The sequence below is a fragment of the Acanthochromis polyacanthus genome, chromosome 4 (assembly GCF_021347895.1).
Source record: "Acanthochromis polyacanthus isolate Apoly-LR-REF ecotype Palm Island chromosome 4, KAUST_Apoly_ChrSc, whole genome shotgun sequence".
NCBI lineage: Eukaryota > Metazoa > Chordata > Actinopteri > Pomacentridae > Acanthochromis > Acanthochromis polyacanthus.
Window position 1 is genome coordinate 16,108,223 of NC_067116.1, and position 18,066 is coordinate 16,126,288.

Here is an 18,066-nt window from a genome sequence, read left to right on the forward strand (position 1 = left end):
TATGGGCTCTTTTGCTAGGCCCAAGTTTCCTTCAATGCAGCATGGTGTTCATTTTATGAATTTAAGGTAAAATAGATGGGAACGCAAGATACATTTTATGGCAGGACTCCTTGTGGTTGATAGGTCGCTATAGTATCACTAAATACCAAACTAGGGACTGTACAACAGTAACCCACAAACTTATAGGGAATGTCACAGTCGCTACATCTATCTTTTATACACAGTCCATGCTCTTCACTCGCTCTTCCTCACTCGCTGCAGCTCGAGCACATCAACTCACCCAGAGCTCTGCTCAAATGCTGTAAAACTACACAACACAATAGCAAGTTGTGAAAATGGACTGATTCAGGCATACATGTCACAGAAAGTGATTCTCAGTAAGAATAATATTACAGAAAGCTGCAAATCAGCAGTATTAATTTCTCATGTTTGTTATGTATGAAACTCTTTTGCGACCGATATCAGTGCACTGCTGTTTAAAGGTAAAAAGACTCAACCAAGAGTCACCATTGACTGCTTGTTTTGCTCATATGATCATTTTGTGTTCCAGCACACGTTAACCAGGTTTAAAAAAAAAGCTTGGGGTCACCCAGGCAGTTTCATGTTTTTACATGAAAACTCACACTTTTATTCACATGCTAACATAACTTCATAAGGGTTTTCTAATCATCAATTAGCCTTTCAACAGCATTAGCTAACACAATGTATCATTAGAACACAGGAGTGAAGGTTGCTGGAAATGTTCCTCTGGACCCCTATGGAGATATTCCATTAAAAATACCCTGTTTCCAGCTAGAATAATTATTTAACAATGTCAAGACCGTATTTCTGAGTAATTTAATGTTATTTTCATTTTTAAAAAACTGCCTTTCTTTCAAAAATAAGGACATGTCTAAGTGTCCCCAAACTTTGAACACTAGTATATATATATATATATCTTAGTCTTTAATGAAAAGGTAGGGGACATTTTGAAAACAGACAAATATTCTGCTGATATGGACAGCAGAAAACCCTCATATGGAAAGAGAATGCAAATTGCATGTTTTATTGTTTAGTCTGCGGACTTGTTCAGTTTATAGATGAAGTAAGGCTTACTTACTGAGTGCATACTTCACCAACAATTTTCTCTGTTTGCAGTTCACACCCCTCACATGCACACCCAGAGCCATCTGAAACAGCCGCACAGTAACCCTCCACAAGGTCAGTGTCTTACTCAAACTGTATTGTACTGTGTGTGTGTGTGTAGGTCTGTGTGTGTGTTTCATTTGTCTTTCCCTCTCTCTCACTGTCAGGCCTTTTGTGAGTCTCCTTCTAAAGAAGCTGTCAAGCTGTACTGTTTAAGGGCTCGCAGGAGGGACAAAAAGCATACTTTGTTTTGTTTTGTTTGCCTGCCGTAGTGTTGGGCTGAATGAGTGAGTGGAGTGGGAGAGTGAGAGTGAGGGAGTGAGGTAAAGAGAGGCGAGTGAGAGCGGAGTGGGGGGTAACATGTAATTTACTGTTTGCCCCACTCTACTGTACATTGCTTTAGTTATGCTAATGCTGCTCTTTGTCGGGCTGAAGAGATAGCCATCAATCACCTGTCAATTGGTCAATTGGAAGAAAAGAGAGAGAGAGGGAGAGAAAGAGAGGGCCCCTGTCCCCTCCCTCCTCGTCCTCCTTCTTCTTCTTCTTCTTCTCCTCTGCTACCTAGCGGACTTGGGGGTCCTGGGAAAGCCCGGCAGCTGGATCCGGAGCTGGATCTGGAGTCCAGGTGGAGGGCAGGATGAAGATCTGGGGCAAAGTAATGAGAGGAAAAAAAAATAAGTGTGACACTGTTTTTTTTTTTTTTTTTTTTGACGTCTCCACAAGCAGCTGCCTGTGTGACAGAAAGCCCTCAGAGTCTTTGTTGTCGTGTTGTTGTTGATGTCAAAAAGCTTTTTTAAAAGGAGCATCTAATTGTAATATGACACCTCTGGAAACTTGCGGTGCCACTCACATTCGTCGACCGCTGTCAGCACAAGACAAACCCTTTATTATGCTAGCTAATGTTAGCGCTAAGATAAGCTAACAGGCCCATTAGTGCCAGTTCATTTAGCTCGTTAGCCGAAGCCTCGGGGCTGATGACATTCATTACATATCATTAGTGCACAATTAACATGTCTCACTCTGACACCGTTGCTCTCAATGTTACACGACACTTTTAATCATGTTCTATGAAATGTTTCCGCTGGCGTGACATGATTTATGAGTTTTACATGACATGGCATTAATTACATTAACCAGCTGTAATCATAAATGTGGTGCAGACTGATTCCATGTCCAAATCCTGCACCGTCCTTGTGACTGAAAACGGGCCAGTGGTTTATTTGAAATATTTTCTATCCTCACCGTTTTTTTAATCTCTGAGGAATGCAATTTACATTCTGCACAACATTCAGCTGTGTCAAGGTAAATTTCGTAAAGACGGTTCGGTTTTCATTTCTAGAATATTAAAGATTATGCTAATATTTGGAAAAAGACTTCAGTTGAGATCAAGTGTGCCACCATTTTAGAGTCTGTTTCTAGTCCTTAGGTGACATACTTGTTTTGAGAATTGTTTAAGTGAAAACCCAGTATTAATTCAGAAATGTGTTGTCAGTGACTCGACACTGAGTTTGTCAGATGCAGATGTTTGGAGGGATTTATGTCTATTCCAGGCAGGTTTTTCTTGTCATTTAAAGGGCTTTTGTATTCATTTTACACATTAAAATCAGTGTCTTGGTAATTGGGAGCAACAATTAGCTTGCTGGGACTGTTGCATTTTGTCCTTTGTGTCTCTGAAGGGAGTGTTCTCAAGCTCAAATAACTCTTTTGAAGTTATTAGTGTTGTGCAGTTGCATTATGGGAAGTGTATGCTAAGTGTTTATTGCACAATTTAAACTAAAAGTCAAGATTTCTTGACGTCTGTTGCATCGGCTTTGATCATTCTTTTTTCAAGTACTCTTGTGACTACCTCAGCTTTGTGGCAGTACAATTTCTGAACTTACTTCTTTAATAATTGTGTAATAGTTACAGTTACGTTCTGTTTCAGATATATTAATCTTAGCTCAATAAGTTTATGTTACGTATTTTAGGTAGAATCTTAAATAAACTTCAATCTGCACCTATTTAGATTTAGGGCGGGAAGATTTTAAATTGGTTGATTTATATCACAACTGATTTAGTTTAAACTGATTTACATAATCATGACATTGCATTATATAAAGAACTAGATTTCAAAACATTTACTGTATGTTCTTTGGATTCATTCATGTAAGCAGCAGAACATTATAAAATGTTTAAATAATGGGACCATGAAGTCATCACACAGTTCCACTGAGAGTCAACAGCATTTTATCATGAAGTACAGTTCAGGTTTATTTAAATGATGCCTAAATAATCAGGACTTCCGACAGGCCTTCCCGGACTTTCTGTTGGTTCCACGTGAAGGGCAGTTCACCTTTGTATGATTTCACCCAAAAAAATCTTCATGGCATTTCAGTTGTTTGAAGTAAACTTGTCGTCATGTTGCTTCAGTCAGTTTCTGTGTGAGAGAACCTTGAGAAATCCTTTATGTACAAAGATCTAAGAACGCTTATGTGCCAAGACAGTCCGACGGCACACACACACACAGAGACACACACACGTAGGTACAAACAGTACGATTCCCTTTTTTCTCCGTATCACACTCATCCACCCACTGATCCACACACACAGACAGAGCGAGCAGTATTGATTTTGCTGTCTCCAGGCTGTTGAGAGTGTGTATACTTGTGTGAGTGTGTGTGTATAAAAGGGATTAAGGCCTCGCTCAGCTAAGATACCATCAGCCATCAACCCTGCTAGTCCGCTTCGGGCTTTCCCGGCTGCCGCATTGTCTATTCTGCTCCGCTATGTGAAAAATGTTGAATATCAACAATGGCTTTCAGTGGTGTATTGTTGAGTTTTTGTATGAACTAATCTTGCCTCAGTGAAAGAGACCTAGGGCTTGGACAAAACGTCTAGAGCCACAGCATTCCTAGCTGGCTCTCCCCTTGAACACTGAGCAGAAGGCTGGGGCTAAGGGAGGCAGAAGAGAGGGAAAGGCAGGCTGGAGGAGAGGCAGGGAGAGGGAAGAGCTGAGGCCGGGGTAGGAGCTCCAAGGCTGGGGGTTCAGAGGATGACAGGCCAGGGGGAGGTTTGGGGGGGGAGACAGTGTGTGAAGGTGGGAGGGCGGGGTGGAAAGGTGAGGAAGATGGAGGCTGAGGAGAGGCCGCAAGAAAGCTGGAATGTTAGGCTAGAGAAGGATGAAGATGATAGAGGAGCAGGAAGATAAAGTGATAGTGAAGGAGATGTTGAGAAAGAGCCAGTTGAGGGTGGCAGGGGCTGAAACAGACAGATATATTACTTTTCCTGCATAGAGGTAGATATAGGTGAGCTTTAAAGCTGAGGGAGAAGTCTAAAGCCTGTTAAGATATAAGATGTAACCTATGCTGGGGCTGGAGAGAAGTATAGACAAGAGACATACAATAAGAGAAAAACAGACAGAAATTCAGTAATACAGCTTTCTGAGTGGACAGTCTGCTTTCCTTTTGCTGCCATGGATGTAATGCTGGTTTGGACAGAAGCTGACGTCCAATCAGACAACAGGACCGTGGCCCCTGTCATAACGACAACCATGACATCATGGCAAGGTAAGCTGACTGAAAGATTGGGTGAATGATTGACTGACTGTGTTACCGGCTGACTGCAGGACAGTCTGATCCGCTGTCTTCTTATCCTGTCTTTTTCTTTTCACTCTCTCGTGCCTATGTAAGCACGCTAAGCCCAGTAAGAGTCCAGCTGTGGGTATAGATGTAGACCAAGTGAGGAATTTGTCTCCATGCAGGCCTTCCTGGCTGTGCTGGTGTTTTCATGCAGGTTTATCTGGTAGAGAAATGCCCGTGGTTCTGTGTGTGTTGCCATCTCTGTGGTGTCTCTCGGCGTGTCTCCTTCCTGTCCTGCTGTGTCTGATGGGTCTCCTGCAGGGAGAGGAGGAGAGACGGAGGATGAAATGTAGGCACTATGATCTGTTTGTGTCTGTTTGAAGTTGACATGTGCTTTATGTTCATCTTGGAGTCATGGTAGAGTAGCGTCGTGGTAAACGGGCAGTTTTCAGCACAATTAGTTTGAAGAAAAAGATTTCATTGCATTGCATTTTTGGCTTCTTTCATCCATCCAGACCAAGTTTTTGGCAGCAGCCTTACAGTGCAACCACAGCCGTCTGGAGAGAAGATGCCTTGCTTAAAAGCACAGCGACAGTCTACTTCCATACTATATTTTTACAGTGTTATTGAGCTGCTTTTAATCATTTTAGCCAGGCTCTGACAGCAATATTTTCACCACCATGGACTCATCAAAGTTACTTAGGAATGAGTATAAAAATTGCATTTCACTTTTTCCGAAATTGTTTTTAGTTGCTCTTGGTGTTTCACTGTCAGATATGATTGGATTTCATTTCTCGTCATTTGCTTTGCACATTGCAGTAGATGTATATCAACAACAAACACGGGAACCCAAGGTTTTTTTCCCCCCTGGTACAGCTACAGGAATAATTCTCACAATTTTGCATCCTTTTTTGAGTTGACACAGTGCAAACCCAAAACCTTCTTGAAGTAGCTCATGATGTGGAATTTGAGATGTAGTTCCTGTTTAGATTTTACCAGCTGCTCAAATTTGAAACTGACCTGATCTTAAATCCTGTCTGTCTGTCCTTTATTGAGAGCTTCAGACCTGCAGGCTACAGTTTTGTGCTCTTTGCTGTGCACTGTGTGTAAACATGAAGCTGCTGGAAGTACCTTGCAGTTGCAAACAGAATTTCTCTGACATTTCTTTGCATATTATACAACGTGAAAATCTTGATAAGTGCATCCAGCAGAGTTACAGTTCTGTCTTTAGAGGTGATGTTTCAGCAGAAGTGCTTCGTAATACTGTTGTCAGAATCGCTAGCTTGTGTGTGGCACCACGGGGTCGATGGGGTCAACGTGGTGTTTGTGTGTGTGTGTGGCAGTTTGGGGTCAGTTCCACGGAAACCTGGAACTGAGAGATGGTTGGCTTAACCCTTCACCCCCAGTACACACACACAAGGAAATGTGAACATCAGTGCAGTCTAATCGGCGGCCCCTGGTGATTTGTCCTCTCAGCTTGAAGCCCTGTCATTCCTCCCAGCTCTCCTCACAATTACAGCCCTGAACTGAACTAGAAAATCTGCTCCAATCTGTCAATTAGTCCTGAGGCCACTGTCTGTGTGTGTGTGTGTGTGTGTGTATTTACATTCTTGTGAGGACCAAACAGGAAGACTGAAGGTGGTAAACAGATAGTGATTTTTTTTTCTTTTCGTTCGTGTCAACATTCAGCAAATGAATATTTTTGCCTTCTTGTAATTATTGTAAGCAAATTAGTGCAAGATGATTGTTAGCCTCACACTCCAGTCAAAATGAAGACGTTTATCCATTCATTGTGAGCCTCTTTGGAGAATGCTGAAGTTATTGCTCTCTTTCTTTAACTCTTTGGCTGCTCTGAAATTACTGAAGACAATAGTTTGGAACAGATTTCTCCAATCATCAGAAACTTTAATTTTCACTTCATCACAGAGCCTCACCACTATTCGATTTTGTGCTGTGAAACAGGGCAGGCGACTTTGTGCCAAATTGAGAAAGACTGAATTCTTGATCATTTTGTCTTGCACGTGTCATTTTTAAACATCAATATATCCGTTTTAAGTTACTATTATTAACTTGGTGCAATTATTGTAAACAAATTTGCCCTTGCTAGAGACAGCATCAATGCTGCCAAAAGATATGATTATCATGAGTTGTTACACCGTGAAGTAAAGAAGCTGGCTTCAGGGAAGATTTTTGGAGTTGGTGTTATCTACATTTACAGTGTAAAGATAAGACCCTGGTGCTACAGTATCTGCTGTTTGTGCAAACTGTGCACTCACATTCTGTATTTACAAAGTAGTAGTGTTTTAAAAGTAATATTGCAAAATTAAAATTTAAATGGGACACTTTAAACCTTACAGACTACAGAGAAAAGCCTTTCATCTGTCCTTTTGTAATAGTTCCAATATAAAAACTAGTAATGTGTTTACATATTTTCTCACTAAAGGCAGCCTAGAGCATGAAAGCACCATTAACATGCCTGATTGTAGCATTCTAACTCCACTAACTTGACCTCATTGAGACACGCAATGACCATGTCAAAAATAAATAAAGAGTTGAAGACAGCCTCAGGTCCAGAGGTTTAAAGTAATGCCATAGAAAGTCCTTACAAGAGTAGCAAATCCAAATGAAAGTGGGTGTGTGTGAGATGGGATGAGAGGACGGAGTGGACAGGGGAGGAGAGGAGAACACTGTGGTCAGAGGGATGTGGTGCGGGGGAGGAGGGGAGGTTTTTATTGCCTGGGGGGAAGGCAGGCCTGACTGGGCAGCAACAGAGACGCTTAGTGCCGCCTGGCTTCCTCCTAAAGACTCGGCCTCCTTTTCCCCCCATGTATCTCGCTCCTGTGTCTCCTCTTTCTCCTCTGCCACCACTCTCTCCATCACTTTCCTCTCTCCTCCTTTTGTCCCTTCCTTCCTTCACCCTCCAGTTCCTCCCCGCCTGGTCTCTTTTTCTTGCTCCATTCCTCCATTTCTCTCACTTCCTTAGTCTTTCCCCCCCTCCACGTCTGGGCCATTACAGACACTCAGCGGTGGGCTGAGAGGCGGGGGTGGATGGCTGTGGTGGTAGGATGGGGAGATTGAGGGGGCACAAAAGGCCTGAGATGCAGCGGTCCAACGAGAGTGGCTGGCTTTGAAAAGAAGCCGGACGGCTTCTTAATGCAGCAAGTGGACGGACAGACTCGGATAGACAGACAGAGCAGACTCAGCCCTTTATCCTCGTCCTTTAGCTGATGCCTGTTTTGGCCAAAAAAGCACATCATCTGCCGTGTGCCCTTCCCTGTACGCCTGATGTTTTATCAAACACATTAAGATGCGATGGGGGGATAGGTGGAGGGAGGGAAAGAGGGTAATATAGCTGAAGGCCAGACACTTAACAGGCTGACAGAGAAAACTTTTCCACTCCCTAAGAGGAGCGGCATACACGTGGATGGGATAGAAGAGTGTGTGCTTTCATTTCTTTCAGAGGTTGCCTCTCCTTTATTGTGCATTAAGACATTGCACATTAGTGTTTTCCCATTCCTGCTGCACAGCTGTTGTTCGGTTCAATGCTAAGGGACAGAGAATTTGGATGCAGCACATTAAGCTGAAAGTGCTGCTTGCAGGTTTTACAAAACTGCTTTTGAATCTGCAGCTCAGCTAATGAACTCACTACACTAAAATGTAAACATGATCAGACTCGTATCTTGAAACTGCGATGTTTTCAGTTGGGAACCTAAAGCTTTTTATTTTGTTGATTTTTTTTCTTGCAGTTAAGAGATAAAAAAAAATAAAATGAAGTAATTTTACAAATCCATAACTCTTTGTGACATTAATCTTTGTGACACACCATCAAATACAAACAACACTTTTCTTCAAAAGCTTCAATTGTAAACAGATGAGCTGAATGGATTTACTGTCCAGCTCCCATCTTTTATCAACCTAATTCTCCGACCAATTATGGCAGTTTGTATTCGGCGGTATTATTTCACTCAGATGGGAGGGGTCCTCAAATGATATTTTCTGAATACCGTTTATTTACTTGTGCTGGCTGTCTCTTTGTTGTGGGTGGTGTAGGAGTATTATTATGGATTTGGCTCTAAGAGCTTAGCTGGTCTGCGATTCTGATATCAGCTGGACTTTGATCAAATGCAACAAGCTCTAAATCCACTTTAATCAGCGCTGTGTTAGTTCACCAATGAGGAGACAACAACTGCAGCTCAGGGGCATTTCTGAGAAGCTGGGGAATAAACACAGACTTAGAGACACTTTTGTTTGTGCTAATAAACTTAAATGAATCTAAAGTTGCACTAAAGACAGTTCTAGAGATCAGTGTTGCTCACTGAACAAAGTAATTATTACTGAATTATTTCTGATTTGGTATAGTACAGTTTTTAAACTAAGCAGGATCATGTTAATTATATCATGTTTTAGAACTACTTCTCCCAGAGAATTCCTGTGAATTAAATCAAAGTGCGGCTGATGCTGTTTGACTACCACATCAAATGTATTTATAACAACATTTAAGTATAAAACACATTCCTGTTGAGAGGTCTTTACTACCAGAACACCCACAGTACAGTTTAAATCTGTCACAGGAAAATCACGACATTCAACTAATTGTTGACAGAGATTAAAAGGTTCATATGAAAATGCTTCTGATTATAATATATCTTCAAAAAGGAAAAAAAACCTCTGCTCAGTGACACAAAGTACAGTTTTTATCTTGTAAAGAAGATGACACAAAATGAAAAAATCATCAGACAGTATCAAGGACTGGTTGTTTGCTTTCATATTATATCTGTATCTAAAATTACATCTGTTTGAAAGGATGAACATCTACTGAATTATTAGACAATTTTATAACTGAAGAGTTATTATATGATAGCAATAATTGCAGTAATGGGTGTCTGTGGTTCAGGTGAAAGCAGGCCTCAGCTCTTTCATATACTCGTGTGTCCCTGAGAAAGGCTCTGAAGCTCAAGTCGTTCTCGATGGCAGACGAGCTTCTTGCATTGCAGCTCTGCCACCATCGGCCTGTGTGTGTGAATGGGTCAATGAGAAACACGTGAAATGATGTGTAGAATGTAGCTGAGACTGAAAAATGCTATTCAAGTGCAGAGCATTTACCGTTTGATTCTGGAACCCTAAATTCTACCTGTATTCACACATTTCAATGTATTTCTATCAGTTCGTGACAATGTTTGTTCAGGTCATAGTGCAAGGACTTGCTGAGGAATGGATCATGATCTGGGTTAAATGATCATTTATGAAGAATAAAGCACCTTTCCATCAGCACGGCGATAAACACACGGTCAAGATCAGACTGGAAAAGTGAAAAAAAGCCATGGTTTCCTCAGTGTTTTGTTGACCCATCCACCCACCCCAACCTCCTCTTAACACAGAGTTAGTCGCTCAGATCCCTTAATGTGACCTCATCCTTTGCCCAACAGTTAGATAAGAGTCATAATTCATGTAGCCAGTAAAGACTTTTATTTGAATGTACAAATATGGCATTTTGTTTGCAGCTAGTTTAATGATGACCGCCAAAATTCTGTTAAACTACTGTTGGGATTACTGTATATCACTGTATTTCCCATTTGCTTTGGTCGCAAATGATTTATTTCTGCGTTGTGCTTCAAATACTGAGCTCATGTGTAAAACTATCTTAAAGATAAAGTAGCTTAGTATATCCTTGAACTATTTACTCAACAGTCTTTCACCGTGTCCATATATGTTTGCTGTTGTCTTTGTGACTCTATGGCCCCCACACCTTAAGTAAATCAAATAAAGAAAGATTCTGTTTTTATATTTTATTTACTGTGACTCATGAAGGTGTCGCATTGTTCAGTCTGCAGCTATGTATGATAGAGTATTAGACCTCAGTGTGTGTGCATATTAGCAGGAGCATGGATAGACTATCAAACAAAGAGGTTATAAGAGATGAGAGAGGATGGGTTTATTGCACAACAATAGGTTTATAAGGCTTAAACTGATCTGCTGCATACCTACAACAACGGCCAAGCATACGCAAACACACACACACACACACGGATGCAGGGATGCACATGTATGCATACAGCGACCCCACTCAACCAGAGCACGTGCCAACAAGTTACACACACACAGTCAGAATAGCCAAATCCGGCTAGCCCTCTCCAAGTCCGGCCAAGTCCATCTACTGTAACACACACACACACACACACTGCTCAACAGCCAAAACCCAGTGACACTCAGGCCAACACGGACACACACACATATGTAAAATGTGACCACACAGCTTAGCCCTCCAGTAAGACCCACAGAGCCGTGTGTGTGTGTGTGTGTGTGTGTGTTCATAGCGGTCAGTACTGAGGCCTTTTCCTCGTGGTTGGGGAGTGTGGATGGAGGGATGGAGAGGCAGGGAGAGAGAAAGAGGATTAGAGTGATATGGAGACAAAGGACAACAATAGTTTGTCACATTTTGTCAGAGAGGATTTTATGGAAAAGCTGATTTGGAGTCTGCCACCAACAAACAGCGATCGGAAATATGGGATTTATTACTAAATCAGTTTGAGAATTTGCATGAAGTTTAAGGACACCTAAGTGTGTGTGATACTTTCCTAATGCGTGTGTGTTCGTGCAAACTCCATTAACATCTTAACATCAGTAAAATCCAAGTGGAAAATATGAGCGAAGTCATTTTCGTTTTGGTGTGTGTGAGGATGTTTGTGTTTTTCATGTGTGATTCTGCCCTTTAATTGCTGTGCGTGTGTTTTTAATGTGGTCCTTCTTCATCACCATATCTTCTGCCATGTGAAGTTGGTTTTACATTCACATTTGTTCAGTTAGTGCTGATAGTACGTCAACACGGCTTGCCCCTCACACTGGATGTGCTCAGCATATTCATTTACGTAATTCCGTCGGTTTACGGATCACAATTCAAGCGAAACTGATGTGATCTCAATTTTTGGTGCCATGTTTTCAAAAAGTCTCATAAAGGCACACAAAAATGAGTGTGAACAGTGGAAATTACCCTTTAACGGATCACCTAATCTCTCAGAATCCCATCACCATCAAATTAGGGAGAGATATTTTAAGAAAATGTGCAAAAATGCTAAATTGAACCAAAAAATGTTGCTTTTTTTGGCCTCTGATATGAGCCCTCTTTTAATTTGAATTACCTAGTTTTTAAGCTGTTCTGTTTACAGACAAATACAACATACATGAACAGAATGTCCTTAGCAACAAGTAAACTATCAGGGCAGTATTCAGGGTTCAGCCCTGAAATGAACCTGTATGCCTGTGCCACTAAAACTCTCTTTTCTGTGCCGAGAAATGTGTTTAAAATTAACTTGTGGTAGATTAACTTTCTATTGCATCCCCACTGTCCTCTACATCAAGCAAAGTTTATCCAATAACTGATCACAAAAACGTTCTGTCTCTTTGCTCTTTTACCTCTGTGCCTGCTAAATGAGCCAGTATTATATCCAAGCTGCTTTCATCCGATCCACAGTTTAGTAAAAATGTTTCCAGAGCAGCAGGCGGCAGGAGATTTCAGGCACAGGCAGTGTGAGGGGAGAAACAGCAGGACTGGTTTGAAGTGAATGAAATGATTTAATGTTTCAGAGTCGGCCTCGCCCCCGGGGAATGGAACGATATGGGCTCCTAATTGACACCAGGTCAACCGCCTCCCTCTGTCACACACTCACACTGCTTTCTGTTTCACTGCTTCTGTTTCAGCTGTCTCTCCCTCAGACTCCTTCGTACACACACATTACAGTCTCTCCAGTCGTCTCTCCAGTGTCCAGCAGTGGACAAACAAAGGCCTGTGCTGTCTGACTACAATGATGGATGACCACCAGTCTCATATTTTATAGGGATTTCACAGGAGTCAGGCCGTTCCCAGGCGTAGCTACAAGTCAATGGCCTTCTATCAGACTTCCCAAAATCTCTAAAACGGTGTTTCCAAATCCTTATAAAAAAAAGGAGAAATGTTTTATGATTTTATTAGGTCTGAATCAGCCATTGACAGAGCAGCAGTTAATGACAGTTGAATGTGATTAGCAGGGAGTGGAATGTTTTATTAGTGTCAGTATCAGCTGATTGACAGAACCTCAGTGGTCATTATTGTTCGCTTTTGGAGTGTGTGGACATATTGTGCACAGCAGTCATCAACTGAGAGTGTGTTTTGTGCTTTTAGTGGGGCTGAAGTTCCCTTTGTGGATTAAATCTCTGAGCCTTTTATTGAATCCTGAAATCTTGTTTTCTCAAGACAAGCTAAAGAAAAGCTGCTAATGGGGAGGTATTACTACATTTAAATTTAATCGCCTTATTTGAAGCATTTTCTGAAATCAAAGAAATGTTTTTTAGATATTCATGTAGCAATCTGTCTTATTCTTTCATGTTTAAATGTCCCAAAAAACTACTGGAATTAAAGAAATCCGCATTTGGAGAATATTTTCTTGTTCTTAAGAATATATATCAAATCTTTTAGGCCAAACAAGCTGTAAGATAGACTTTTTAAGTGTACCTAAACAAAGAAACTATTAAAACCATCAAATGATGCAGCGAAATGTTTCAGTTGGCATTTTTTGTCTAATATCTGGTACAGGTTTAAGGCACTCTTCAACAGAGTAGCGTTACAAAGAATGCGGTGTTTTGGGTAGATGAGATGCAGAGAAACGTAATTATTCGCTCAACTGATTGTGACTCCCCAAACGTCTGTGCTTTTTCCCACAGAAAATAAAATAACTCTGTCTTCTAATAACAAAAAAGGACATTGGTATGTTCCCCTGAAGAGGAAAGTTCAGTGCATTAACTGCATGTCTGTTGTATGCTAACTCTGCTGTCCTGCATGAAGTCAGACATACTTCATGCTCATCCAACCAGCCCGACCTTCACATCTCAGACAGCTTCCTGCCCTGGCACTGAATTTTGGCTTAGGATCATGAGTTGCTGAATTGTCTACTTTAGATGTAATGGTCATGGAGGGATGCAATTCATTCTATCTAGCTATCAGATATACATGAATCTTGTAAGTAAACGGATCAAAATATGAATGCTGAGTGTTGTTTGACTGCTTCCTCTGCTGCCTTTGGTGACCTTTTCCAAATGCTAGCTAGAGGTTCAGATGATTGGTCACTTGTTGCAGACAAGTGCTGCTTTCTACCGTAAGCTCTGGCTTTAAATGCATTTTTTGAACATGTCAAGGAAGCATGTTCAAGCTAAAGGTCTTCACATGTCTGCTCAGTTCTTAGTATTCAAGATCTGACCTGAATCTGGCTGCATTCTATTTAGCTGGATCGGGTCGCAGAGAGTCCAGTTATGGCAGTGCAGGTCTTGGGTGCTGCAGTCAGTAATATTACCTGAGTGGATCTAAGTGGACCAACGATCAACTCTGACAGGGTAGTACGTTGTAATCACTACAGGGGAAAAGTCTGCTCTTTGACACAACACAAAGAGTGTGAACAGCAAAACTGACATGTATTGCTGCTCTTTTTGACAGCGGCACCTTGATAATTGGTGCAGCTGCCAGTGATCTCTCTACTGGGATCTGTTTGGGTTAATGCAGTTTGACTGGCTCTAATTGTCCTTGGGTCTGACTATTTTCAGGTTTCTTTAACAGTAAATAAACTAGGAGCTGCCCAGTACAACAACTTTGCACCTGCAGTTTCCTCAGAGGTAGAAGACCTTGACAGGAGGAGGCAGTGACTCGCTTTCATACCTGCATTTCCATATATTTATATTCCCCTTATGCAATTTAAATGATGATTACAAGCCAGCACCTCAGTGACCGTGTAAACATTTGCCATAGTAAAAGAAAAACACATCATCACCAAACAAAATGAAATCTGCTAAAGTTCAGAGACTCGCAGATGGAAGCCGTGACACGAGCAGAAAGGAGTGCAGGTGTCAGAGGCGACGCCAGCAGATGATCAGCTCCCTCCATGACATTTTCAACCCTCCGATTTATAACGTGCAGCAAGAAAACACGTCTCGCACATCTGAACAGCACCGCAATGACATCTAATCAGATGCCAGAGGAGACGATGGTGTCAGAGCTTAGAGAAAACACACTGATTCCCCACCGGCTGTATTGTCGCTAAACGCCGCTTCTCTCTATGGACTGTAAATGATTTAATTTGAGCGCCAGATGTGGCGCTTAGATTCTGCTAGCACTCGTTGAGAGAGACAGGGGGAGGAAGAGAGAGAGGGAGAGAGAGAGAGAGGGAGGGGAAAGAGAATGAGGAAATGACAGGAAGGAGAGAAACAGTTTGGCAGACCGACAGCCAACAGCAGCCCAGGCACTTGACAGAGCTCTCAAACGCCATGATTGTGTGTGTGTGTGTGTGTGTGTGTGTGTGTGTGCGCTTGCGAGTGTTTTTTCTCCACTTGTGTACCATGACAGCTGAATGAAAATCAATCTGCTTCTACATCTGCCATCTTGAGTGTCGGGGAGCGCAGATGGGCCTTCCCTATCACACTGAGCTAGCTGGCAGCCGACCAACTCAGGTCTTTCCACCTCTTCTTCCCTCACTTTTCTAATCTCAACCTTTTCTTACTTTCCCTCCTTCCTCTCCTCTCCTCTCCTCTCCTCTCCTCTCCTCTCCTCTCCTCTCCTCTCCTCTCCTCTCCTCTCCTCTCCTCTCCTCTCTAATCAGATGCCAGACTCTGAAGAGGAGTTTTTTCCTGCGTTGACATCTCCAAGTCACTCTGACAGCAGCTGTTTGGGGCCTTTCGAAGCTGCAATCTGGGCTCTAATCACCCTCATTGACGACTCCGAGGGCCCCTGTTGCAGCTCTGAATGGCAAATTAAAGCGTTTTTAGATAACGTTGGTAATTGGCTAAATCGTTTATAAGCCCGGAGATCACACTTTTAATCTTCAGCCTAACATGACGGATCATGAAACCGAGACAGATCTGGTCCGTGTGTATTTTGTGGCGCGCTTCCTTGCCCCTCTATCCCATTTCGATTCCTTTCCTGATGTGCTACAGTATGTTTGATGCTTAATGATTTGCCCATCAGATTAACAAACACTAATCGTTCTCTCTGCTGCAGTTTTTTTTTTTTCTCTGTGTCAGGCTTTCCCGCTATCCTCTCTCTTCTCTCATCTCCCAAGCCCATCTCATCTCTGGCATTAACTCCATTAGCCTGGTAATTGGCTCTTAAAGCAGCGGCCACAGACTCCGAAGGCCACTTAATGTCCATCTCCTTCCTACCCTTCTCCTCTCTGCTCCCCAGTCGATCATCTACCTTCCTCAGTAAATAGCATTAACTAGTCCTGCATAGAAATCTGAGGCCATATTAGTGTTATCCTCCCCTCTCAGCCTATTGCCAGGCTTATGAGTCCCGATCGCTGGAGATGATATGGCTAAGTGGATATTTTTTTTCTCACATCACTCCCAAATGGGGCTCCAAATAACCCCCAACTGTCACAGATGAATATGTAAATTCTGCATATGGAGATCTCCCTCCATTTTCTAACTGAGCCCAAGAAACTAAATCTGTATTTAAAAGATGTGGATGTGGAAACTCAGCTCATCATCACAGTCTGCCCCCCTCCTCTGGCCTTGCTTTTCATTTTCACATTGAAGATAAAATAAAATAAAATGACGCTATTTCTCTCTGGTGTGAAATTCAGACTGTTGAGGCAACAGTAAATAGTTTTCTTCTGTATTTTCTTTGCTTTCTTGGTTTAGTTTTTTTTTACAGATATAAAATCAGGTAAAATGCAGCAGTGCTTGCTTTGGCTTTTACTAATTTAACACAAAGGTTGGAGGTCAGTCATTCTTGATAATTGTGTCATTCTGTCGCATTTTATTTTGTTATGAATTAAATAGATGCCAATATTCCTGAGACCAGGGGCATTCAAACTGAGGTGCATTTCTTAGCTTTATAAGAAGTTGATATAAGTTTGCCACCTAAGAGAGGAATCTTGAGACTTCAGTAAAGTTTGGTGCAAAATGTTGTGCAGCTCAACGTAAGTCTCAAGGCTCTGTTTGTATAGCATTTGATATTTATCTGACGTGGCTGTTTGTCTGGGCCTGAGGACTGACAGAAGGAATCTCTGAAATGAAAAACATTTCTTCCTTTGCTTTAATTTCAAGAAATATTCCATATATTCACATACACTGAATATAAGTAAACTTTTTTGCTAAGTTTACACAAACACACACACACACTCATATACACACATATACACTAGCGTTCAAAAGTTTGGGGTCACTTAGAAATGTCCTTATTATTGAAAGAAAAGCATTTTTCAATTAAGATAACAATAAATGAATGATAAATCCAGTCTAGACATTGTTAATGTGGTAAATGACTATTCTAGCTGGAAACGGCTGATTTTTAATGGATTATCTCCATAGGGGTACAGAGGAACATTTCCAGCAACCATCACTCCTGTGTTCTAATGCTACATTATTTTAGCTAATGGTGTTGAAAGGCTAATTGATGATTAGAAAACCCTTGTGCAGTTATGTTAGCATGTGAATAAAAGTGTGAGTTTTCATGGAAAACATGAAATTGCCTATGTGACCCCAGACATTTGAATGGTAGTATTTATATATGTAGTGCAGTCGAACTGATTGAACAACACCAGAAGGAAGGAAGATTTGGTTACAGATACAAAAGAACATGATTTGTTGGATCATCTAAATCAGCACCATCAACCAACCTCTGTAAATGCATCACTTACAAAATCACCTTCATAATTCTGAATTATTACCTGATTGTATACGAAATTATTGAAGACCTCTTGTGAAAATTCCTATTTCTATTTTTCTATCATAATATATAGGATCAGTATTTTCCAGTCATGCAAACTGAGTTTAGATCATTCCCAAATAAAACAGATGAACCAAAGAAAAAGAAAAAATCAATATGAGTGAATGTAAAAGTGTATTGTTGACCTTTAAAAGACTTTGATAAAATCTAAACTTACCTATAACTTGCTGGTTTCTGCTGGAGTGTTTCTAATCAGGTTTGGGTGTTACTTTACATCATAACATCATTTATTTTTTTCTGTTTCTTGGCACAGTGAAAACACACACGTACATAGAAGTAATGTGAAGTGACCTTCAGTAAATCCTGTCATCACGGGACTCTTAATTGTGACGACATTTATAGAAGACATTTCACTTTGTCCCTGCACATGTTCAGCAGCCGTGTGGCCTGCAAGCGTACACATCGTTCACCATCAAATTCACGTGTGAGATATTGGACTATATCGCTAATCACCCTACAGCTTCTCCGGGCTGCTGGCTGAGTATTGTTTAGGTTAATGACTTTCAGACAGCTTCAGGATCTCGGCTCTGACAGGGGTGACAGCGACGTCAGGCCCAACAACAAACACTGCCGTCACTTACCGCATGTTTAGATACCAAGGCTACCCAGCAGAAGCATTTCTCTTGTTGTTTACACTCT

The 18,066-nt window shown here is 41.4% G+C and overlaps 1 long non-coding RNA gene across 2 annotated transcripts in view; it reads left to right on the forward strand.

Annotated features, from left to right (window-relative positions):
• The window catches only part of LOC110951488 (uncharacterized), a 199,793-nt gene that overhangs the window by 99,550 nt on the left and 82,177 nt on the right, over positions 1–18,066 (forward strand). The window contains exon 4 of one of the 2 annotated variants that reach the window (XR_007941462.1): positions 1,138–1,200. This is a non-coding gene — a long non-coding RNA (uncharacterized LOC110951488). Of the gene's footprint in view, positions 1–1,137; positions 1,201–4,002; positions 4,671–18,066 lie in introns of those variants that run through there. The other variant, XR_002595726.2, reaches the window with a different exon arrangement.